Below are 26,677 nucleotides of genomic sequence, written 5' to 3'. Positions count from 1 at the left end.
AAAGGACGTGGCTGTTTGAAAAGAATGGGTTTGGTCTGTTTCGGAGAACGTAGGTCTCTTCGAAAGAACGTGGTTTTGGTTTTTCTGGTGCAGGCTTGTTCCATAGAACCAAGCGCGGGATTTTTAAGATTTTGTGAGAGCCCTTGATAAGCGGTAAGTTTGAGCAACTTGGCCAATGTGGTAACATGGAAATTTGGTAAATAGTTAGCATAAGCCTTAGTGGATTTTAGTTTGGTGAGAGACATGTGGGATGGACACAGAGTGGTAAAGGCTCAGCCAAAAACAACTGGGATTGGTTTTAAGTACATATAAGAGATCGCTTGACATAAGTAGGCTTAATTTTCTGCTAGTAATATAAAGCAAGCAGGGTCCTTCAAGCTATCATGCAACTGACGTCCATTTGTTGTGATCACGTATGTGAATAATTCTACATTTCAGCCAAAGATTGACTTGACAAAAACATGAGATCATAATGGTTCGTGAAGTTTGACGTTACCCTAAGAGGTCACATTTTAATGTAGTGACAGGTAGCCAAGCACATGTGACAGCCATGTGGTTGTCTGAGCGAAGTCTGGCACGAAGTTTTATGAAATAATGGGGAACAGTTTTGCGAACGTTTCCCTCGCCTCTTCGAAGGTTTTTAGCTATGGGAGCAAAGAATTGTTCATGCACACGGACTTAGGAAATCAAAATGAAACGCTTCTTAGAATTGCAAAGTGGCTTGCGTGGCCATGTATGAATGAACTTTGTAAATGTAAATTTTCTAAAGGTGGACATGGAATTTCTTAGGAGGTGAATTAGAAATTTAAGCATGGTTGCTACTGCATGTGTGAGAGAGAGAAGGAGAAGTGGAATCGCCCAGTGTACCTGATTTGAGTTGCCAGGTGGTTTATGTCCAATCTGTAACAATGGACGGCAAATTGTCCAGAGGATGTGGTAGTGGAAATAAACGCACTTTTCCCTTTTTAACACTGTTAACGCTTCACTTCCTAACTAAAACCTAGCAATTTAAGTCATGAAGAAATTGTTAGCATAATGTAGCGGCAAAACTCGTGTTTTGAAATATCAGTACACTTTCTCTCTGTGAGATTACTCATTCAGTATGTACGCCGGGATTTCGATTCTAAGAAAAACTTTAATAAAAAAATTTCAGTCACGATTTATGATCGCGATAATGCAAAAGTAACAAAATACTTATGCTGTGTACCTTCGTTCGATTGTATGTCCTTATTGAAGGGGATCTACAGTAAAAGGTTTGTTTCTCGTCTTGATCCTGCTTTACAGGGTTATTTGCTCGGCTTGCAATGATGTCGCAGGCTACAAATCTTGGGCAAGGGTCGCCACTTTTATATTCTAAACCCAGGAAGGGGACTTACCACAAGGGATGATGCAATCTGACTAGAATTCCTGGATTGGTAGAACATAGAAAAAAAGGAAAGGAGCTGCGGGCTTTGCTAGGAGGAATTTTTTATAAACTCTTAGGATAACTAGAATCACATATACTTATAATAACACAAATCAGAAGATGGGAATAATTAAGACAGGTAAAGGGGATCCTGTTGGAGCACTAAATTAAGACGAAGTGACAATGAATAGATGCCAGAGGATGGGATTTCACTTTAAGGACACCATGAGTCAATTTGCAGTGGGTTTACCACGGTAATGAAAGCACAATCGAAGAAGGATCCACAGTGAGAAAACTCCATCTGCAATGGTGAATGCATGCAATTAACTGCCAAAATTAGCGCAGTTAAGTGTTCAAGGATGCACTGATGGTTCCAATAGATCCTTGGGTATAACACTGTTGAATTCACTTATGAACATAATAACAAAGTCAGGTCTATATGAGAATTGCGTTGGAAACATGGAAAATGGAATAGCAAAAGACTACATGACTGGCAAAACTCGAATTCCTGGCACTTGACGTTGTGTCGGAGAGATGGGCCCTCATAGATGCGTCGATGATAGTTGGGGGAGGTTATTAATGAATTTACACTAGAAATATGCTGGATTGGAAGTCAGCCACATGGTTTGGGAGATGGCTCTTGGGGAGCAGAGCTCAAAGGGTAGTAGGTTTTAGGTCTGCTATTAATAAATCAAAGAAAATATACTATAGAGGTCTCTCTCACAACAACAACAACAAAATAAAGCTTCCATACGACTAAAACTTCCAAAAAGCCACAGAACAACTCATGTCTAATAATCCTTTTATTTTCCATTATCCCAAATCCATCAGGAGCTCGCTCATTAATGTATACTTAAATAAAAAAAGGGGAAGAAGCCGGAGTTTACTAGATTAGTGGGGCGGAGCTGGTTTTCCAAAGTAGCTGTCTGTACAAAAGGAATCTGCCACTATCAATCAAACCAACAATATGAACTTGTCAGGAGGACATTGGAAATTGGATGACATCGACGAGTTAGTCCTCATGCCTCTTCTTAAGCAGGTGTTCCAAAAAATATGACCGCCTGACGCATAGCCAGATGGGAGTTAATGAGGCCAAAAACCACCGGGAATTGCTTAATTTCCATCCTTCCTGGGAAACGGTCCCTTGCATGCCAACGGAGACTTACTGCCACACATACATATGCGTTATATATTTACTCTTGTAGCATATCATCCGTCCATATTGTACCAGTGAACAAGGGCACAGAAGGAAGTGCTCGAAACAAATGGTTGCAAAGTTCAAATAGTGTTTTATGGGCCTTTTTATCTATCTATCTATCTATCTATCTATCTATCTATCTAACTATCTATCTATCTATCTATATATATATATATATATATATATATATATATATATATATATATATATATATATATATATATATATATATATATATATATATATATTTGTATATATATATATATATATATATATATATATATGTTTGTGTTTTGTGCGTGTTGAAAACCATACATCTTCGGCTCTAACATTTCAATAAAATTGTTGGAGCATCCTTTTTCCAAATCAACGGTCATGTTCATAAAAACTCCTTGATGTTTCTTCTGGAGATCAAAAGCAGTGTGCAGCACAAAGGCTCTCGGAACCGACATGTCAAACTCCCAGAGTTGCTCAGCTGGACTCATGCATAAAATAAACTTGATCAGTGACGAATGCCGGACATTTCAATACTCACTGGCAGGAAAAATATAAGTTTCTCAAAACGGAACAGCCTGAATGCTTTTATTATATTTGTATTAAATTTCATGACTACTGATCCTTCAATATTTCTTATGTATTTCATGTAGGAAGAACTTTTTGGTAAATTACATGTTTACTGAGTATGAAAATGAGATATTCTATGAGCTCTCGACATCTTTGAGGTATTCTGAAGGGTGCGCAATGAGACAGCGTTGTTAAGCACATCTTTCAATAAATTAAAGTACTTGTCTGTAAACTTAAAAATTCTTTCATTTACGCTAAAAAACCCTATTTGGAAGTTTATTTTCTGCTCTGTCTAAAGAGTTTCATTCCTGACAAATAGTTCACAGAATATCTAGCAATGAATATAAGCTCAAAGGAAGCTGGAAGAGACAGTAGCTAGAAATCTCCAAAAATATTTGCGCCTTTAGTCATATCTTGGTACTCGTGTCCCTGTAATATGCAAGACCTTGTCTCATTAGAATAATAAGGAGTTCGATAAACAGTGATGTGTACGGATTACTTTCTGTTGAAAAGGAACTGGAATTCTAGATATCAATACTAAGGTTAACACTCCTGTTAATGCACTGGTGTTCACACACACACACATATATATATATATATATATATATATATATATATATATATATATATATATATATATATATATATATATATATATATATATATATATATATATATATCACTTTTATCTCCATATCATTACAGATTTTCGCCATAAAGTCTTGCTCGCTAATTTACTTAAGATTTCTTTTCCAACAGAAAACTCCAGATCGTCTCAAAGTCACGTTTTTATCACCAAAATGTCTTGTGTAGAAATATTAATCCCTCAGACACAGGAAAGGAAATGGATATCACTGACCCGTTCAAGAAGAAGAAGAAGAAAAAAACTTAGCAACTTAACATAGGACGAAATCGAACTCACGACCACCACTGACATATAGTACTGATTTTTTTATGGTTTAAAGTTTCGCCAATGAGGCAGCTGAGGTACAATGAATTTCGGGAGGCATTTTTCCGAGATGTAACCGAGGACCAAGACCTTTCCATGAAGAAAGCTGGGCACCATTTTTAAAAATCTAACCATGGAGTTTTCTTGAAAATAGCTCATTATGTTTCCCACACCCAAGTTACTTCAGAAGTACTAATCTAACCTAACTTAACCCAACCTAACCCAACCTTACCTAACCTAACCTAACGGACATGGCAAAAAAACTGGTGCTGGTGCAATATTAGCATGCATTTCAGGAATTTGCGATTGGGAGGTGCCTAAATGGCATATATTATTATTATTATTATTATTATTATTATTATTATTATTATTATTATTATTATTATTATTATTATTATTCAGAAGCATGAACCCTATTCATATGGAACAAGCCCACAGAGATCATTGACTTGAAATTCAAGCTTCCAAAGAATATTAAGGTGTTCATTAGGAAGGTGTAAGAGGGGGTAAAGGGAAATACAGAAAGAAGAAATTTCCATCATCAAAAAATAAAAAAAAATATGCTAAAAAACTGATTAATAATACATTAATAATTAGATAAAAATGTACTGAAATGCAAGGAGAATATTATTGGGTAGTAATGCATTGCACCGTCGTTTGCACATGCCAACAGTTCCAAAGTTCCAATTGCACGACATTTTCTCTGGGGGGCTGTTCCACAGTCCAGCGGTGTGAGTTGGAATAAAGTTCCTCTGGAACTGAGACCAGTTCGAAACAAAACCTCCCACCACACATTTACTGCATATTGGTGCTTGGGCAGTATTGTTCAGCAAATCAAATTGCTTTTGTTCTCTCGGCAGATCAAAATTTTCCTATACTATTTCATTTGTTTATTGCTCAGTACTTTCTTCCACTGATAAGATCGAGAGAATCATTTAAACACTCTTGAAAGGTATAAGACAAAATCGAGACGATGACCTCTTTTTTACATACTATAAACAGTTTACTTGACTGAAAGTATTAACATTCACCTATAAACGTTTTATGTTCAGTTTCCCCCTCGTCTCTTTCTTCCTCTCTCTCTCTCTCTCTCTCTCTCTCTCTCTCTCTCTCTCTCTCTCTCTCTCTCTCTCTCTCTCTCTCTCTCACATATGTAGTCTTGATAAAATTGTTCTTGAAGTGATTATATTTAAATTTTTCAGTAAGAGCCTAGAGACCGGAATTAAATGTAGGTCTTTCCAAATATTGGTTCGTTAAACACCCTTTCTTTTGTAGTCCCGTTAGATTCTACTCGTGAATTCATATAACAAATATTAAATACTGCTCTCCCCACGCTTATATAAATTTTACATTTCCTTTGTTTCTCACCGAAAAATGAGAGAGAGAGAGAGAGAGAGAGAGAGAGAGAGAGAGAAGAGAGAGAGAGAGAGACAGACAGACAGACAGACAGACAGAGACAGAGACAGAGAGAGACAGAGAGAGAATCAGTCCTTGTTCAACAATGGTAGCAGCTGACAAAATATGAAGTGTTGCTTATCGCAGCGTAAACAGACCCAACATAAGACGGCATTTCGAGGTTACAAGGCAGAAGAATTTTACTCCTAAATTGGATTATTCATCGATAAAACATCTAAATGAAACTATAAAAATGGCGTCTTATTCGGTATTTTTGTCTGCTGAATTCCCAATGTACTTTCCTTTCAGATGTAGTGTAGCACATCTGTTAGCTTCAGAAGATCACTTCCACAGACTGTCCTTCAGATAAGATTATTTATTTACAACTTTACCACTGAACTGTCAGACTCCTACAAGTTATAAATCGGCTACTCTTAATGTTAAGTTCAAGATGAATGACGTCACAGGCAGATTCCAGTGCCCTGTAGTTGGATGGCCCCCCCCCCATCTGTGAGACGTCTAACCGTTTCTCTGAGCGGTTTTTATGTCACATAACCGAGGGGGCCAGATATAAAAACCCTATCTCTCTTATAAGTGTTGCCTATCCAGTTCACTTCATCCACTGTGCCCGCACCTAATAGAAGGTATGATGATGTTTATGCGAAACGTCTAGGCTTTATAATCAAGAATGGTCATCTGACATCACTGTCTTCCCTCGGAGAAAATAATGTGTTATTCACCAAACAAAACAGATTTTATCCAAAGTCAGCGGAGCTGATAAAGCAATTAGATTACAAAAAAAAAACAAAAAAAAAAAAAGAGGCTTGTTTCACAAAGAAGATGACTAAAAAACAAGAACTCTGTGTTTTCTTAATGTAACGCTCTTCGGATCTTCCATATTTTTCTTCCTTTTCTCAAGCTTATTCTCGTCGCCTTTCTTTATTTTCTGCCTCAAAATGGAGGGAGCAAGAGAGGTTTTATCAAGCACGATGAACTGAAAACGCCGGGGAAACAGACACGATCTCTCACAATGGCCTGTTTACCCTGGAAGCGAAGCCCTTTGGAACACTCTTCAAGGGACATTCATGAATGACGATGCTCTTAGTTACGTCAGAAGGGCTTAGCCTTCCAGTGGTGTTTATCTGAGGTTACGCTCTGTATGTAAATATTTTACGATGAAGTTCGGAGATGAAAAATATTCTTTGGGTTTCTGAGATTATAACTATTTCAATGTTAATACCTTATAATATACTAAACGCTTTGGTAATGGCATTTTTCTACAAAAGTGTATATTTCAGTTTAAATTTTTAAAAAGTATAAAGACTGCAAAATATTCTCTGATCTCCCTAGGAATAATCTTTTATTCAAGATTTATAGTTTAGGTTTAACTTTCAATTATTTTTGTATGATTTGTATCACATTTGTATACAAAGCATCAGTCTTTACCATAATAAATTTATTTCATTCTGATGGAGAAAGAGAGAGGAAGGAACCTCTTTTTTTATTGTTTTGGAGGCAGGGAGGAGTTTTTCATATTGGTATTCTCTTTCAAAAAGGGAAAATGATGACTGGTGGAATTTGTATGATACAGAGGGTTAGTGTTCTACCAGGCATTTGCTTTAGGAAGAAACGTCACAGACACAATTAGAATGTGTGACTGGGTTGCCCAAAATGTACATCAAGGATACCAGTTGTCCCAGAAAACTCTCTACACTGGCCAGGTGTGTGTACCAATGACCCAACTCTACAAATTGGGAAGGGTTTTGGTTCCATTACCGTAGCCCCTTACTCGGAACATTATTTTGATGTTTGATCCTTCCGTAATCACACATCATCACAGACGAAACTTCAAACATTTTTGAAATATAGTTCATAAGGATTCCTCTCAGGGGCAGTTCCATAACCGATAATCTGTTTGCAAGGTTTACATCCAAAATTCCTTAATAAACACCAAGGACATTCAAGAGCCCTCCAGCCGGGGTCCCATTACACACTAAGAAGCACCCTGCACGCCAGGTCAGGGCATTTGATGTCCGTTCACTCATTGGGAAGGACAGTTCCCTATGGATCAACTATTAACCAACATAAACTGACAGTAGGATCCATCAAAATAAAAAAATCTATACATATAGAACAAACTCTTATAGACAAACTGCAAGCATAGAGACACATGTATGCATATTTATATCCATCTAAATATATCCATATATCAGATCATTCATTAGGCATGATAGTATCAAATGCATTATCCACTGCCAGTGTTACTGAATACATTATATATGGCAACCTTCATCAAAATCGATTCAGATATATGGTGCCAGGCATATGCCATACACAAACATCTCCCTCCAGGAGATCCCAAACACACATATATGCCAGTTCCATAGTGCATAGCATATATATATATCCCAAATACAATATATCAAAATATATATATATGCCTTAGTAGCGCCAGAGCATATCTCCTTATACCAATATCCCCTATATATATGGCTTGGCTCCACTAAAGCCTTAAGATCCAAGTGCAAGAAATATGAAGAAATTATGATGTCCAGTCCTTCCCAGGAGACACGACCACCTGGGTCCCATAATCAGAAAAGACTTGGGGTACTGTAACAAATTGATGACCTGACCAACATGGGAAGGATAAATGTCTATTGCCTCTTGTGGAGAACATCAACATATACATGTCGTTTTTAAAAATACATAATAGAGTTGGAATAGACGGTGCCACCCTTTCATCCATCATCACCAGAAATTGAAAGCCACTTTGTGGACAATCGATTTTTATTGCTTTTTTTTTAGGCTGAAATATACCAAGGTCCAGAATCTACTGATCACATTTTTTACCAGATATATGATGTTTTAAAATCATATATATTTAGTATTATCTATAAAACGACAGTGCCATTATCGTAGATGTTACAGATAATCCTGATAAGGGTGATCCTTATATGCTTCTGAACCCCGTGGTCAGAAACAATGGACTTTTCTCTAGGTTAAAGATTAAGGGACATCAGGTTAACAATCATTCCTTTCTAGAACATCATAATTTCTTCATGTTTCTTGAGTCTGTGACTTGGATCTTTAATTTGTCTGTCCTTCATTGTGCTTAGTGACAAGCATATCCAAAAAGTGCCGTTGATTTAAGAATTCAAGCAACTTAAGAGGGCATTGTAATGGCTATTACAACTATGTCTTTGACTGTATCTATTAAAAAGTGAAATGCATGATTGTTTTAAGATTTACCATAAGGAAATCATTTAAAGTTAGTGTATTTTGATATTTATGATAACTTCCTCGTATTTATAACAGACCCTGTTTCAAAATAATATATATATTTATTTTATTTTAATATTTACGATAATTATCATATTCTTATCAAATATTTAGAGTAACAGTAATTTAATGTTAAACCCTTTCTTTGTGCGATTAACATGTATGTTGAATGCTCTATCAAGTTTATTTTTCAAATATCTATATAGCAGAGAATATAGTTATATAAAAATACTTGAGTATATTAAGGATAAAAATAGCAATATTTGTCAGATGAATCCTTATATATATATATATTTGCACCAGAGTGAAGGTGCAAGATGTCCATTTTGGGGAGGGAGATCCAATTTTCCCAAGCATCCAAGCTACCAAAAGATTAATTGAAAGCATAAATGTAAAAATACAGTGCATTGCTTAACACTTCCTGACAAGGAAGGGCGAAATGAATATTGGCCCCTCCCTAAAACCCATTAATTGCACTCTGTTTACCTTCCCCACTTTCTCTTTTTGAACATGTGACTGTTTGGGAAGCCTTTGTTTCAGAACATGAGGCTGTGAGGAGATTAAGGAGTTTGTTAGAGCCAGTGGTGCAGATTGCAATATCAAAACATGTGGGACTGAGGGACAGGAATGTTAAAGAAGTATTTTATAAACGTCAGTTATTTGTACATGAATGAATAATTAGTCCTTAAAAGGCCTGGGAGATAGAGAGAGAGAGAGAGACGTTATGGTCATCTGATATCACCATCCTCCTTTGTTTCCCGCCTTCAGAGAGAACATAAACTAAAATATTCATACCAAAAGTAAACAAGTTGCCATTAAAGATTCCATCCTATAAGGAAATGGGGAATGTTCTTTTCATTCAGTCACACTGAAACCGTACTAAACCAACGCTGCCTTGTTGGCAGTGTTAAAGTCCAGTGTTTGAATATCATAAAACCGTGTGTTCGTTCAAACGAAACATTTTACGACTGCTGGCCTTTAGTTAACTTATATGTACAGATGGATCATTAGCCGTGGAACTCTCCCTTCGCTGCCCATAATGCATCGGCATTGTCACAGCGAAAGATATATATGCATATGTATTAATCTCTCAGGCCAATGCGTAGTTCATATCTTCTGATTGTTCATTTAATGTAAACATACGTAATCTTGGTGAAACGTGTTTGTTTCCTAAAGACATGTTGTAAATGAAAACAACCTCTGATTCAATCAAAGACAGATATAGAACAATATTGAGGTAAGTTAACTTAGTCCATAACTTGCATAAGCATATTCACATCTTTTCTGATGTGTTTAACAAAACATGTCAAAGTGACATTTCTCATAATTTATAATGTCATTATCTATAAAAGGCACATTATTCTATGTTGTGTAAATACCTTATAGAGATGAAAATTGAAAAAGTTAAAAGCTCTTATAATGGAGATACATTTTGTTATTTTTATAGTATATATATATATTCTTCTAGTTTGTAATCAATCAAATTAGATAATTTGTTCTTTTAGAACTTAATCAAACAGGCATTTTCACATATTGAATTCCTTCCAAATTAATTTGAAAACGTTCTTTAAGAATGATCTCTACGTTACCTATTAGAGCAACAGATTTGCATATATTTCCAATTGCAATTATTGAGAGAGAGAGAGAGAGAGAGAGAGAGAGAGAGAGAGAGAGAGAGAGAGAGAGAGAGAGAAGAAAAGTTATATCTTGTTTAACCTGACCACAGCATTAAATTATAGAACGCTCTTAAAAAAAATAACAATAAACAGTTTGAAAAGGAAAACACCTTTCCAGAATTTCAAAAGATGAAAAGTCAACTGTTACTGAAGAACAAACTGACAAAAACAAAACGTGTGAAACCAAAAGTTTATGCACACGAACATATGCTAAAAAGAGTCAGGTTGCAAGACCCACTCTTATTCAAGTGAAACTGGAATGCAGCCGACTTCGTTTTCCTGGGAATTATCTCCAGGCAGAGATGCAAATGCGAGGTACACTCGCCGCCATTCACGGCGCGGAAGCCATTTTGCTTGGCTTTCGTTCTGAAGACTTTTGAATTAAATGTTTTTTTTTTCTACTTGCCAGTCATTGTTTTTTTGTGGAAGTTATATTTTGCATTAGTTCATCATTTCTGAGCCAACTTATTTTTTAGTCTTGTTTATCATTTTTCGAATTTCCTTCTGAATTATATTCAGTATGTTGCGTAAGTGCTCCTCTAGATTTGCTTAACTAATGAATATAGTTTTCTTTCCGTTTTCATATTTATCAACTGTCCCCCTAATTCTCAGGCTTCTCATCGGTCAAATGCTGCATTATATTTCCTCAACTCTAACACAGAATGTTATTTTCCGATTTTTGCATTTATCTTTCATAAAAATTCCCTTTGGCTGCTCCCAAAAACAAAGCCATTTAGAATTTGCAGTTGGATTTCCATCACCGTGATACCGATATTCGGTTTCAGTTTTGGGCAGAGACCAAATGACCAGGTCTAAAATTAAACGTACGGTCAAAATTGAATCATCTTTGAAAGACTTTTCAAATGTTTTTTCTTTTGTCAGTCACTGCTTTTTTCAGGTTGATTTGTATTAGTTCAAATTTCTGTTATCTTTGTTTATCACATTTTCCAAGTTAAAAAAACAAACTTAACATTCTTGCAGATTTTAACTAATGAATACTTAATCATTTCCGTTTTAATTTATGGACCTGAGTGTGCTCTTCTTTTAGAAGGAATTATTTTCAGTTCATTTATTTTCATAAAAATTGAGTGACCATATCTGAATTTCAAGTTCAGTTGGTTTTTTAATAATATAGTTGTTTCAGTTTTCCTCGGAGGCACCAGATCTAAAATTAAAATGAATCACAATTTTTTTTTAATTTGTTCCACTTCCAAAACTGAAAAGGTAAACTGTGTTTACATTTTCCAAGTTCCCTAACATTTCAGAGAAGTATTGTATAAGATGAGAAAATTGATCAGTTCCTGTTTTCATGGGTGACATATCTGAATTTAACACATGGTTTTATTAATATATAGTTGAAAGATATATATACCATACAAGAAATCATATATTTTTTTATATATATTTCTAAAATATAAACCTATTTAATATATTTCAAATATATATATATAAAATACACACATATACATATATATATATATATATATATATATATATATATACATATAAACATATATATATATATATATATATATATATATATATATATATATATATATATATATATATATATATATATATATATATATATATATATATATATATATATATATATATATATATATATATACAAACAGTGTATATATATATATATATATATATATATATATATATATATATATATATATATATATATATATACATATATATATATATATAGCACACATGCATGTTTTTACCGTTTCTTGAAATGGAACAGGATAAAGCGACACCTCTCAACGCATATATTACATGCTACCTCAGGCATATTCCCGTGAAAAAAACTTTAATTCGAGCTTAGCAAACATTTTCAGAAAATACAAAAAAGATTTTTATATATTACGTTTAATGATTGTAACTGGGGAAAAAAAATCGCTTCTATTCTGTCACATAATCTAACTTTACCTGTTTACAACCTGTGGAAGCCCATAGATAGGAAGTTCTGAAATGGAAAAGGTACCCATTTAGGATAATATCTCTTCATTAAGTGCTATTAATCACCTATTACTCATATTAAAAAAAAAAACCATTGGCCTCTACCCCTTCCAGCAGCAGTGATATAGACGCAAGCCCTTTATCACGTTCATCAACCCTGCCACAGATGGAATATGGCATTTCCATGCCAGAAGTACATACCACACTTGACAGGCAGCAGGATTTGCAAAACAATAACATTATTTCAGTGTCAAAGTGACCAGAGGAGAGGAAATGTTAACACTTCTATTCGTCCGAGAGTTCGTCGTCGTGGGTGAATTCATGGTCTCTCTGACCCCGAAGAGAATCCTAAGTTAGATTGACACTTCCTCTCTCTCTCGGGCGTTTCAGAGACGGTTTTTTGGGATATGAGTCGGGTAGGGGAACCATCGCTTTTCAAATATGAAGAGGGAAAGTTTAGGATTTAACTCACTGCAGGTAAATGTCCATTTCAGTTTCAGGAAAAGTAAATGTGTGTAACAGATTTCTCGGAAACCTGAGGGAATGTACAAATAATTATAGTTGTGAGTTGGTACATATCTTATTAATGATAAGGTTTTAGTGGTTAATATAAACATTTCAGTTCAAAGTATACTGATGCATCTCCATTAGCTGTCTTGTATAAAATTGATTGTTTATTGTGTCCTTGCTGGAAATGGTAGAAAAGAGAGCGCAATAATTTCAACTTCACCACAAAATATACCAACAATATTTCCTCCTATATTGAAGAGTGAATACATTCTTGCCACATTTTATGTAAGCATGAATAATTACTGCAGTAAATCCAGCGTTTGGAAACTGAAGGTGTATTTCGGCTGTAATTCCTTTTTCCAAGCACATACCAATTCAAAAAAAAATGGTATATAAAGCTATATATATATATATATATATATATATATATATATATATATATATATATATATACATGTTCATTGGTTAATAGCATGAGAGTAAATGCAGCTGTGACCATAGGAAAAAGTAAATAAATAGCTAGCATTTTCGTGTTATTTCATTGCACCTGGAAAATTTGTTGAAATAACACAAAACCGCTTCGGTACATATTTCTTTTATTTTTTCTGTGTCCTCATCATATATATATATATATATATATATATATATATATATATATATATATATATATATATATATATATATATGTATATATGTAATATATATATATATATATATATATATATATATATATATATATATATATATATATATATATATATATATATATATATATATATATATATATATATATATATATATATATATATATATATATATATATATACACACATGAGTTTATGTAGTCGTCGCTGTATGAAAGCTCCATCTTAAAATCCTAGAATCTCTCGCGTAATTGATATCGACCCGTGTCCCACTCGCTGCTTGGTTTATAAATCCTTTCTCTTTCTCCTCTAATCTTGTCACACCTCCATTGCAGGTAAGATTCTTCTCTCTCGGAGAGATCGACCAGTGGGTTGCCTATTAATGGTTAAAAGCGCAATTCCTGTCCCTTGTTAAAGTCAGGAGGATTTTGCATAAATTCACTCTCCCGTTTGGGAAAAGTTTGTCTAGCAACTCTTGAGGAAAATGGTTCTAGCAAAGATTTTCCCAAAGTAAACAAGTCTTGGCTTTTTTTATTATGTTCCTCTCAACTAGTAAGTGTTGTTTTGATTTAGTCTTTTGCTCTTTTGATACTAATTACTGTTGGAAGATGTATTATTATTATTATTATTATTATTATTATTATTATTATTATTATAAGGTCTGGACCAATTATTTCCTGCAATTATTTCATGAAATAGGAAAAAATCTTGATGTGAAGTTTAGCCAACAACTGGCCCTAAATACTACCATCAATTTTGAGCTGAGTCCTGCAGGATCCCGAAGAGAACAAGGAAAAGAAGGATTCCAATTATCCGTTACATTACAGACATGACAAACGAACTCTTGGTTAACCCCGATCTAAAAGTGAAAATTCAGTGATCTTTTCTACCAGAGATATTGAACTAATCCGGGAAAACAAATTGTTCTGAAAGTTATATGAAATAACGAGGAAAATCTGGCATCGCTGGAAAATTAAGAGAACAACAGAATTACGAAACAGGAATCGATCCTCCCACATAAACAAACCAGTCTGGTAAGTCTGAGCCACCAGAGAAAATCCTTCATTACCGAAATGATTTTGATATCATTTCCCTTTTAAATCAATTCTTCATCATGCTTCAAAGCTGGATGACAATGCCTTTCATTTTGCCTACGTGAGTGGCTTTCATTACAGATGATATATCTAATAAAACACGAAATATGTTGATTTAACAACTGCGATTTTTAATGGCAATGCAATGAACTGTATTTCGATATCAAGTGGACGTAAACGAGCGGCTAATCCGATGCAGATTCATTTCATGGTTAATTGGAGGCAACCAAAGGGATTCATTCATTTTGATTTTACAAAATGTACAGCTCACCAGCTCAGAGCAGATGGCGCCCGGTGCTTCATTACAGAGACTGATAAGGTTCGATTTTCGAGATTTCAGCACAAAATGGACTGGATTGGTTGCCATAATTAGCTTCGTGACTCAACGTGTATTAATGGAGTAATAACAATAATAATAATAATAATAATAATAATAATAATAATAATAATAATAATAATAATAATAATAATAATAATAATCACCTAGAAGCAAAAGGCTGTTAAAATTAATTGAGAATTCGTTATTTAGGACAATTTTTGAAAATACTTATGTTCATTGATATAGAAAACCAAAAGAAAAAAAAAGTCAAATGGATAGGAAAACTAGACCTACAGTATTTAAGCCCAGACCAAAGAGAGAAGGTAAAAGGAAATTAAGAAAGGTGGCTTTCTACTGTGGAAGAAGCAGTAGCCTTCCTCTCGCCAGGCTATACAACGGAGAATATCATGAAGAATTGGTGCTAAAATTATATATATTATATATATATATATATATATATATATATATATATATATATATATATATATATATATATATATATATATATATATATATATGTATGTGTGTGTGTGTGTGTGTGTGTGTGTGTGTGTGTGTGTATGTATATATGTATGTATTTATGTATATATATATATATATATATATATATATATATATATATATATATATATATAGATATAGATATAGATATTTAACGCCGTGAATACATGGTCTTGGGTTGTTGAATTCTATAATGGTGAATGGGTGTGTTGGGAGAGAGTAAGAGAGTGAGAGAAGAAGAGAGAGAGAGAGAGAGAGAGAGAGAGAGAGAGAGAGAGAGGGTGTTAAGGAGAAGAAAGCAGGAGTGAGAGAGAGAGAGAGAGAGAGAGGGTGTTAAGGAGAAGAAAGAGAGAGAGAGAGAGAGAGAGAGAGAGAGAGAGAGATAGTTTATTGAACGTTATTCAGAGTTTTTCCGGGTAGTGCTGGGTTGTTCAGCTAGTATATATATAATGGAATGTTTGTATATTAATTTGGATTCTATAGAATCTGCACCGATTGCCAGACCCAGACAAAATTTTGTACACGGCCTCTGTGTCACTCCAGAAAGTTTTATAATTCAAAATCAAACCCCTACCCCATGACAGACTATGCAAATACAGACAAAACAAATGAAATTTTCGTGGTTAATTCTCATTTTCCACTGACGCTCCAGCTTTTTTTCCAGGTGATGTCAGACGTATGATTTAACTGAACTCATCCCGCTGTAACCTTATAATCAGTTTAGTACATCCAAAAAACCTACAGATGTGTTTGTCTGTATTAGAGTTACTTTCATTCAGTCATAAAACAATGTAATTCAAAATGCACATGGCCATCATTTAACCCAATTAATTTATAACAATTAATAATATGACAATTGTGTATTACCTCGATAAAATCAACATGAAAAACCTATATCGGTTTACATGAGGTTTGGAATTTATCGGCAAACAGAGTGAAGTGGCAGCGGACAAAGCAGTTGCCAGTTAACCATATATACAGGCCTTTCTGAGTCCATCTCTGCACATTATGAATTTGATTGAAGAACTGAGTAACGCTTTTCTTACAATCACGAACACAGAATATGCATGAAAAAAAAAGAAGCATCAACTTAAATTGAAATGGACATCTGGCAAACTTCAACCCGTGAACAGCAAGACTGGAAGAGTAACTGCCAGTCAACTCGCACCTTTTGTTGCGTTCCCGTCATTTAGGAAGATAAATTGTTTGTTTATGGTTATTTATTAGAATGATATATATTCATTTCTATCTTTTATTAACGAAGGGCATATTTTTGTTATGATACACTATTACGACATTACCATAGGTACGAATTTGACCGTTAGGTGCTCACCAAACCTTGCTTTGTACTTGTTGATATATTGTCGTAGGGACATGTATAGCGGTAATTTTTTGCTATCGTTCTGTGTAACCTTATACTAAATGCTACGTTCATAAATTTGATGTCATTGTAAAATTAATGAGTTGCAATTGATTATGCTATGTTAAAAACGTCGCTAAAACCAATATAAAGCATACGTATCACGAGTTGAATTTAGCCCTTTAGGAAAATGTTTTGCAACTCATTTTTTAATTCACCAAAAATCGCTACACTAGATACCTATTTTTTTTTATTCAGCACAAAAGCAAAATGAATTGCCTTTCTTTTGATATATAATTCATTACTATTTGTGCTAGGTGTGATATGACAAAGGGCAGTGAAACAAAGGCAAAATGGATGAACAAGTTGCAGGTTATAGGCAAGTGACACCTGTTCGTTACTATTTTTTAAAAAATCACAAAAAATGGATACATTGAAATACTAATTTTTATTTACGCGATGAGAAAATTTAATACTTTTTGCTTCCAATAAATTCCACAGACTGATGAGGAGGTAGAAGAGTAGCTACTGCAGCAATTCACTTAATAATAGAAAAGAAGCAAAAAGACGTAAAAGAGTATAGTCTAAATATTTCTAATAAAAAAAGACGTATATCCTTATACAATATTAATGTATGAGTTTAAATTAGAACCTGGGAGAGAGAGAGAGAGAGAAAGAGACAGTTTATTGGTTGTTATTCAGAGTTTTCCTGGGCAGTGCAGGGTTGGTCAGCTATTATATAGCCTATATAATATATATAGCATTATATATATATATATATATATATATATATATATATATATATATATATATATATATATATATATATTTATATATATATATATATATATATATAGAGAGAGAGAGAGAGAGAGAGAGAGAGAGAGAGAGAAAAGAGAAGAGAAACCACCTGCAGGAAAGTTTTCCAACAAATCGTTTTGGTATTGCACGCTCTTCTTCTGCCGATAACAGCATCGAGTATGCATTGAGGAATGCTTCGAAATGCTGTAATCTCAGCTGCTATTGACAAAGTGTTCCAATAAATTCCGGAGATTTCATTGTGCCAATAACGAATTTGATTCCTCGTCGATAGTAACGGGGTTTAATGCCAATTGAGATGTCAGGAATACTTTGCAGACCTTCATACACATATCTGCAATAAATAAGATTCCCGTTTACTCAACCTCGTTCTCCCTCAGTTTTTCCATACACATTAGCCAAGTCCTGTAGACAATAGAGCAGGTAACTGGTTAATAAAGTTATGCCAACATAGATGGGTGGACGGATAGATAGATAGAGAGAAAGATAGATAGATACATGGCTGAAGATGAGAGCATAATAAATTAGATACAAGCATCGATGACGATAACTAGTCAATAAAGTTAAACGAATATATATATATATATATATATATATATATATATATATATATATATATATATATATATATATATATATATATATATATATATATATATATAGAAGTATATTATATATATATATATATATATATATATATATATATATATATATATATATATATATATATATTATTATATATATATATTTTATAATATCACGACTCTGAATAGAAGTGGAATTAAGACAAGAATAATAACAATAACTGTTTACATTCATCCCACCACGATTATTATAGATATTATTATTCTTTGAAAAATAAACCCAAATTTTCACTTTTGTTCTAATGCAGTTTATAAAGAATAAAATATCATTTTTAAAAGATATTCCGAACCCGATTAAGTTATCCAAGAGAAAGACATTGCAAAATTTAAGGGATTCTTTTTCATCGTTTATTCCTCTCGATATCGATAACTCGCAAAATATAGGCCAAGAGATTATCATATTATAAAACATCCAGATTTACGTAATACTTATTTCTGAAAAAGCGCCCTCAGGTGATATTTCTGATCTGACCCAGTGCTCCAAAGAATAATAATATTAATGCCATGAACAGTGAAATAAAAATTAGGAGCTACAATAATGCAGCTCTGTTCTCATTTATTCATTTGAGTTGGGTGATGAGAACTAAGAAGGATATCGAAAGCTCTTCCCCTCATACTTCTGATTATACTTTGAATGCAGAATTTCTGAGAGTGTTATTCTCCAGTAATAATAATAATAATAATAATAATAATAATAATAATAATAATAATAATAATAATAATAATAATAATAATAATAGCCCAATGAATCATTTGGGTATTCATAACGAATCAGGTGGCCTCGAGCACATTACATACAAAATGTTCCTTTTCTTCACTCTTTTGGCCTTTAAAAAGAGAACAATCTCACTTGAAATGATAATTATAAAAGGAACAAGAGATGGAAATCTGGCGATGATATTCTCCTGGCAGATTAGTCCGAATCTCTCTCAAGAATCTATGATTTATTACAATATTCTGAAACCAGCCTTTCATCAAAACCTTTAGGACAAAAAAAGCAAGAAATTGAAAAATTTTGGAAAAGATGGAAAGTAATAAAACTTTAAAATTTAATTTCTTTCTTTTGTAAACGATCTTCAAAACTGCACGGTATTTACATTTAGCAAGAACCTATACAAGATTAACCTCAGAGAAGTAATTACTAAGATGAAAAAATAAGAAGCTGAAGAACAATTTCAACCCTTCCACGATCCCCGGAAATGACACGAAGTTTGACTGAGCGAAGTCTCTCGGAGGGAGAAGGAGATTTCGTGAAACACTCTTTCCCAAACAACCTGAAACCAATTACGGGCGTTGACAGCCTGAATGGGAGTTCGTAGGTCGTTGCATTTATCACTGCAAAAAAATTGGACAATGGATTGGATATTTTTTCCTCAAATATTATAAAGCTACAAATCACCCAATCATTCGTTTGGTTATAGGAAGAGAGGAAAAACAGCCCTTCTCTAAGCTGAATGATCGCGAAATAGCCTTAACTAACAACCAGCATATCAGACTATAGAGATAGCTGGAGGTGTTGTGACGACGTAATGTTTTACAACTTTTCCGGCTGAATAAAAAAAAAAAAAAAAAAACTTTTGGGAGAACATCTGGTCAATATTTGTCAATATTTACAGCATTATTTGTCCCAGGTTAACGTTAGTGCATTTATTCATCCCAGAATAGAGAGCCACCATTTATTCATTCATGTTTCATCGTAAATGTGGCCCATGGATATCCGACACAGAACTTCACAATCGGGACTTAAGTTCCTCGTCATTCACCCTTCCAGCTCTTCAGTTTACCAACAAGGCTAAAATCTATGGTCATAAACAGGTGACTGAATTCCTTAAATTTTACTCCAAATGAACAGTTTCGTCTTATCTATTATGGCTTTTTCTGGGAGACCTGATCGACAGGCAGTGAGAGGAAATACATTATCTTTATGCTGTTTTCTTTCTATATTTCCCTTCACCTCCTGTTACGTCTTTCTGATGATGAGCACCATAATATTCTTTGGAAGCTGGAATTTCAAGTCAATGGCGCCATTGGTGAGCTTGTTCCATATGAACAGGGTTCATCTTCTGAGTAATAATAATAACGATAATAATAATAATAATAATAATAATAATAATAATAATAATAATAATTATTATTATTATTATTATTATTATTATTATTATAAATTATTATTATTTTATTATTACTCTCCTATCTCATCATTTCCCAGCCTTACAACATAAACAGTGGTGCGGAAATAAAATGTATTTTTTTACCTGGATTATCAGACCATGAAAATAAACTGCTTCCAAAAATTAACTTTTCTATCTCATTGGTTTTCCAAGGTGGAAATTCTCTCTCGGGGGGAATTTCAAAGAGCGCCTACCCCAATGGTTTTTACCAGGTGCCAATGGCGTCACTCGGGAAATAAAAATGTCAGCTTTCCCATTTTTTTATTTTATACAAGTTCTTATATATGTGAGAGGATTGTAAAAACGAGGCTTTTCTTCTCTCTCTCTCTCTCTCTCTCTCTCTCTCTCTCCACATTTTCATGTATTCTTAATTTAAAGGGAAAACATGATGACTGCCAGGCTATTTTTTCCGGCTCAATCTTCCCGTAGTCGTGGTGGTATTAGTAGTTCATGTGAAATATGTTACGGTTTTCGACAGATGAGAATATAAACAGACACATACACCAATGCACATGCATACATACACACACACACACACACACACACACACACACACACACACACACATATATATATATATATATATATATATATATATATATATATATATATATATATATATATATATATATATATTAATATTGGAACCAGTGTCCTTCGCTGACAGGGAAAGATGCTATACTTTAACAAACACTTGAATGCAAGTATTGACAGATTATGGTGTACCTCATATTTCCATAAAGACTTGTCAAAATTCCCTTGTGTTTTTCCATACAAATGAAAAGCGGTGGTGCGTGTGTGCGTGGGTATATGAGCAGACAGCTGCGTCAGCCAGATCTCTTGCTGATATTTCATCGTGCTTATTGTACCATAAAAAGTAAATACTGAAGTGTTTTATCCATTGTTTTCTCGTACTCGAGGCTTTCTTGTCACAAATAATGAGCACCGGTGTTGATGGCATAGGTGCAGGACAGGTAAATTCAGCATTTTGATTCCTTCGTAGACATGCAAGGATAAGGGTAAACACTCATACAAAACGGTAGTGGTTAATTATTTCTATTTTCTTTCATATGTTTTTTATATGCACAGAACGAGGCTACAGATGTGCATTCACCCAGCTGTGCTCAGGCAAGTCGTTAAAACTCGGTACGTCTATAATTTTCATGAATTTCTGCGAATCCTATTTTCAACTTCCATTTTCTGTGTATTTTATAAAACAAAACAAAAATAATGAAAACATGTCACAAAATACATGTTTTTCATAAACTTACAAAATTAATGAGCATCCATTAAACAAAATTAAGTATAGTTGTGTAGGAATGACTAAAAAGCAAAAACAACAAATTTTTATAAATCTGATTATCTATAAAATTTTAATCCGTAATTTTAATTGAAAATTCAGTTTTTCGTTAGTCTCCATGGAAATGGATGTTTTTTTTATGAACGACAGTGTCAAGAACAATACTTTTATCAAGATATAATTCATTATATTTCTAAGGTACCATACCATGACACAATTCGGTTATTGCATTTCACTTTTAATCTCGAATATTGAGTTGAGATGCTTCCTTATCAAAAAGTGGGCTATTTCATTTTATCCCAATAGTTTATAATACCGCGGGTGTTCATTTACTTGTCATAACGATGGAATTCAAGAATATTAAATGCATAAAAATGCCTTTCGTAATCTAAGGCATTATGATTGCATCCTAGTGTCATGATGTACATCTGCCCCAGAAGTTTCCCATGCTTTGCTGACAGTCTGTCGCCACCTGCAGCACACCTGCACGCGGACCACGACTTCCCATGTCTCGCTCCTTAGCAACAAGTCAAGTCAGCAGAATAGCAACACTTCCGCAACACACCTGGTTTATATATATTCAGAAGACATAAAGTCTAAAATCAAATGCAAGTGCACTATTGGTCTGTTAGTTACTATGTAATTTTCCTGGCCACTGATAAGTCAGCAATCCATATAAATACCACTGTCGTTTGTCAATAAATCAGAACTCCTAGATCTCTCGTCTTAATTATCCTGCTAAAGTGGTGACCCTGCTGCACCAACACCCAGCAAAGATGTCCAGTGAAGAAACATCGCCCTCCCCTTCCGTCGTTCCTTCTGACACCATCCCCCAAGTCAAGCTTCCGACTTTCACATGGAATAATACCTGCACTTGGTTCTGTCACGCCAAAGTCACGCTTTGAATTAAGAGTGTACGATCCTCGTCGTCCAAGACAGATTACATCCTCACCGCCCTGCCAGACCACCTCTTTCCCTAACTGACGGAATGGCTAAACGCTAAGGTCACCAACATTGTGCAGTACGAAGACCTGAAGAAGGTCCCACTGTACAGATTCACAGCATCCCCAGATGTTCGTGTACAACAGATCTTCAATGTGGCACGGCAACACTTAAGTGATCAACACCCATTCGCTACCTTTCTGGAGATGAGAGCCCCTGCCATCTTCCTCCTGCAACAGACAGTTCTCCCAGGTCCATTAACATCTTCAAGGCACTCTTGCTGCAGTGCCTGCCAACGTCAGTAAGGGCAGCACTGACCGACATTGAAGACACACCCGACGGTGCCCTCTCCACCCTAGCAAACAATCTGAAGGTGTCCACGCTGCTGCAAACCGCTGCTATGCCCACACCTTCGTCACCCTTCAAGGAACATCCAATCCTTCAGTGACAGACGACCTTCTCAATGCCACAGAGGCCTCCATGGCCTTTAACCCCCTTGCAAACTTCCAGGCCAAACCTTCAGAAACCCAAGGGCACCGACCACATGCAGCTTTGCGCATACCACAGAACATTCAGCCCTACCCCCAAGAACTGCCTCCTAGGGTGCCCATGGTCAAAAAATCCATGAAACAGCTACCGCCACTCGCTGTAGCCTGAACAGGTGCTTTTCACTCAACCAGGTACCATACTAATGTACGCAGATCCAACCATAATTCTGATATATCCAATTTTTTATCCTAGATAAAAAGGATTTTATCCTTTATCCACTATCTTTTTTATCCTTGATTCCACCACAGGTACTCCTTTTTTGGTTGACACAGGGACTTGCCATTCCCTTCTGCCTGTATCCAGTCAACCAGCCAAATGCCCTCAGCCATCTGAAATTCAACTTACAGCTGCAAAAGTCTCTCCCATCCTTACCCTTGGTCAGAGGCATCTCACACTTAACCTCGGCAACAGAAAGTACCAATGGTGGTTTATTGTGGCAGACGTCTCATTACCTCTCTTTGGGGCAGACTTCTTGGCACACCTCCAACTACTCATGGACCTTGCCAACAGGCGCCTTGTCAATGCCACCGATCTGTCCATGACACCCATCACTGCAACACCCACAGAACTCACCCTCCATGTCACCTACTCCAAAGAAGATTTTGCATAACTTCTCCCTACATATCCAGACATTTTTAAACCTGAACTACCACAATCTCATCAAATCCCTGCCAAGCACAGTATTTTCCACCATATTAAAACCTCGGGGCCTCCTGTATACTCCTGTTTTCGGCACCTACCACCCGAAAAACTCGCTGCTGCAAAGAAAACATTCGCAGAGATGGAGATGGGTTTGTGTCAAAAGGCATCCAGTCCTTGGGCATCTCCTCACTGCATAGTAACAAAAAAGGACGGCACCCTATACCTGTGCATGGATTACAGAAGGCTAAACGTGATCACCGAGGTTGATCACTACCCCTTCCCTAACATCACAGATGTGACCACTTTCCTTCACGGCACAAAAATCTTTTCAAAACTGGACCTTCTCAAAGGTTACCTCCAGGTCCCCATGAATCCTGAAGACTGCCACCGTAATGCTCTTCGGCACCTTCACCTTCAATTTACTCCTGCTTTGGCCTCCGCAATACAAGAGCTACTTTTCAGCGATTGATGGACGGCACCCTGGGATGCCTTCCCTTCTGAGTCTGTTATGTCAACGATATTTTAATTTTCTCAACGTCAAAGGAGGAGCACCTCCAACACCTGTACATCATCCTCCAATGCCTGCAAGAAAACGGCCTCATCGTCTGATACGACAAATGCACCTTTGCTACAAAGAGGGTAGAATTCTTGGGACACCTCATAACACCTGAGGATGTCCAGCCCTTGCCAGTTAAGGTAGCTGCTGTCAGAAAGTTCCCCACCCCTAACACCATCAAGGGTCTACAAGAGTTCCTTGGAATGGTGAACTACTATCATCGCTTTTTGCCTGACATCGCCTTGACCCTGGTCCCACTCTATAAAATCCTCAAGGGCAAGCCTAAGGCCCTCGCCCAGGACCTCCACAGGAAGCCGCCTTCACCTCAGCCAAAAATGCCTCGCCAAGGCCACTGCCCGCTCTTTCCCTGCACCAGGTTATCCTCTACTGCTGTCCACGGACACCAGTAATGTAGCCATAGGAGCTGTGTTAGAACAGGTCATCCACAGTCATCCTCAACCCCTCGCCTTCTTTAGCAGGAAACTTAGCAGGACAGAGACAAACCTCTCTACGTTTGACCACGAACTCCTGGGGGCATACCTTTCTTGGAGGCCACACCTTTCACCCTTCAAACTGACCACCTCTTGCTAGTACATTCTATAAACTAACAGTCCGATGCCTGGTCACCCCATCGCTGAATTCAACTGCACTTTTCGTCACATTCCTAGGAAACACAACCTAGCCGCTGACGCCCTCTCCGAACCTCCATCGATGCAGTACACCTCGGTCTCGATTACAAGCAGCTGGCAGCTAAGTAACAGCAGAACCCAGAGCTCAATGCCTGCAAGACCTTCTTAACATCTCTACAATAGCACAACGTCCCCCTCAGTGACAACAGACCCACCTCCATCCTCTGTGATATCACCACCAGCCACCCATGCTCATGGATCCCACAGGCACTCAGACGTCACGTCTTTGACATCGTCCATGGTCTGGCACACCCTTCAGGACAATCCACAGACACCTCCTGAAGAAGAGTTTCATCTGGCACGGTATACAAAAGATGCAGAGATGTGGGCCTGTGAATGTCCCTCCTGCCAGCTCTTCAAAATCCAGTGTCACACAAATCAAGTGTGGGCGTCTTTCATCAACAGCAATGACATTTTGCACATGTTCACATCAACATAGTAGGACCCCTCCAACGCTCTGAAGGACATCGGTAGCTCCTCAAAATGGTCGACTGCTCGACAAGATGGCCCGAAGCTGCCCCTATGACAGAGGCATCAGCCACAGTGTGTGCCAGTGTTTTCCTCTCATCATTGGTGTCCAGATTTGGTGTACCAGATTGCATCACCTCTGACAGAGGCACTACCATCACGTCGCAGTTCTGGAAGTCACTACCATACCTGATGTCTCGCTGCAACTCCTCAACCTGGTACTTGAAGCTTCTATGGGTCCTCCTCGACCTTCGGACCACACCCAAAGAGGGCCTTGACCTGTCAGCAGCAGAGATGGTGTATGGTGATCCACCATGATACCCAGTGAGTTCTTCCCCAACAATAATCCCCCACCTGGTATCATCAGACTCTGGACCATTGTTGGAAAATTCGCCCCTGACCGCCCATCCTATAAGCCAACCAACATCACCTTTGTACCCAAGGATCTGCATACTACAATACACATGTTCATCAGAACTAATGCCGTGCGACCGCCTTAAACCCAGCTCTACATGGGCCCCTACCAGGAAATCGACAGCAAGCAGAACGCCATCCTCATTGGCATTTGCAGCACGACAGACTACGTGGCCATTGACCGCCTGAACTCAGCGTATTTACCCAATGACATTACTCCTCCAATCCAGTATTCAAGGGTGGGACGCCCACTGCAATGCTCTGGTCAACTTTGAGGTGGGGAGGGGTATTGTGCCCTGGAAGTTTCCCACGCTTAGCTGACAGTCTGTCGCCACCTGCAGCACACCTGCACCCTCCCATGTCTCGCTCCTTAGCAACAAGTCAAGCCAGCAGGATAGCAACACTTCCGCGACACACTTTGTTTTCGTATATTCAGAAGACAAAGTCTAAAATCAAATGCATGTGCACTATTGGTCTGTTAGTTACTATGTAATTTTCCTGGCCATTGATTGGTCAGCAATCCATATAAATGACACTGTCGTTTGTTAATGAACAGAACTCCTAGATCTCATCTTAATCATCCCGCTAAATACACTTTAACTTGCTATATCTAAT

This window comes from Macrobrachium rosenbergii, chromosome 30 (genome assembly GCF_040412425.1).
Source record: "Macrobrachium rosenbergii isolate ZJJX-2024 chromosome 30, ASM4041242v1, whole genome shotgun sequence".
Classification (NCBI taxonomy): Eukaryota; Metazoa; Arthropoda; class Malacostraca; order Decapoda; family Palaemonidae; genus Macrobrachium; species Macrobrachium rosenbergii.
This window is presented reverse-complemented; position numbering follows the sequence as displayed.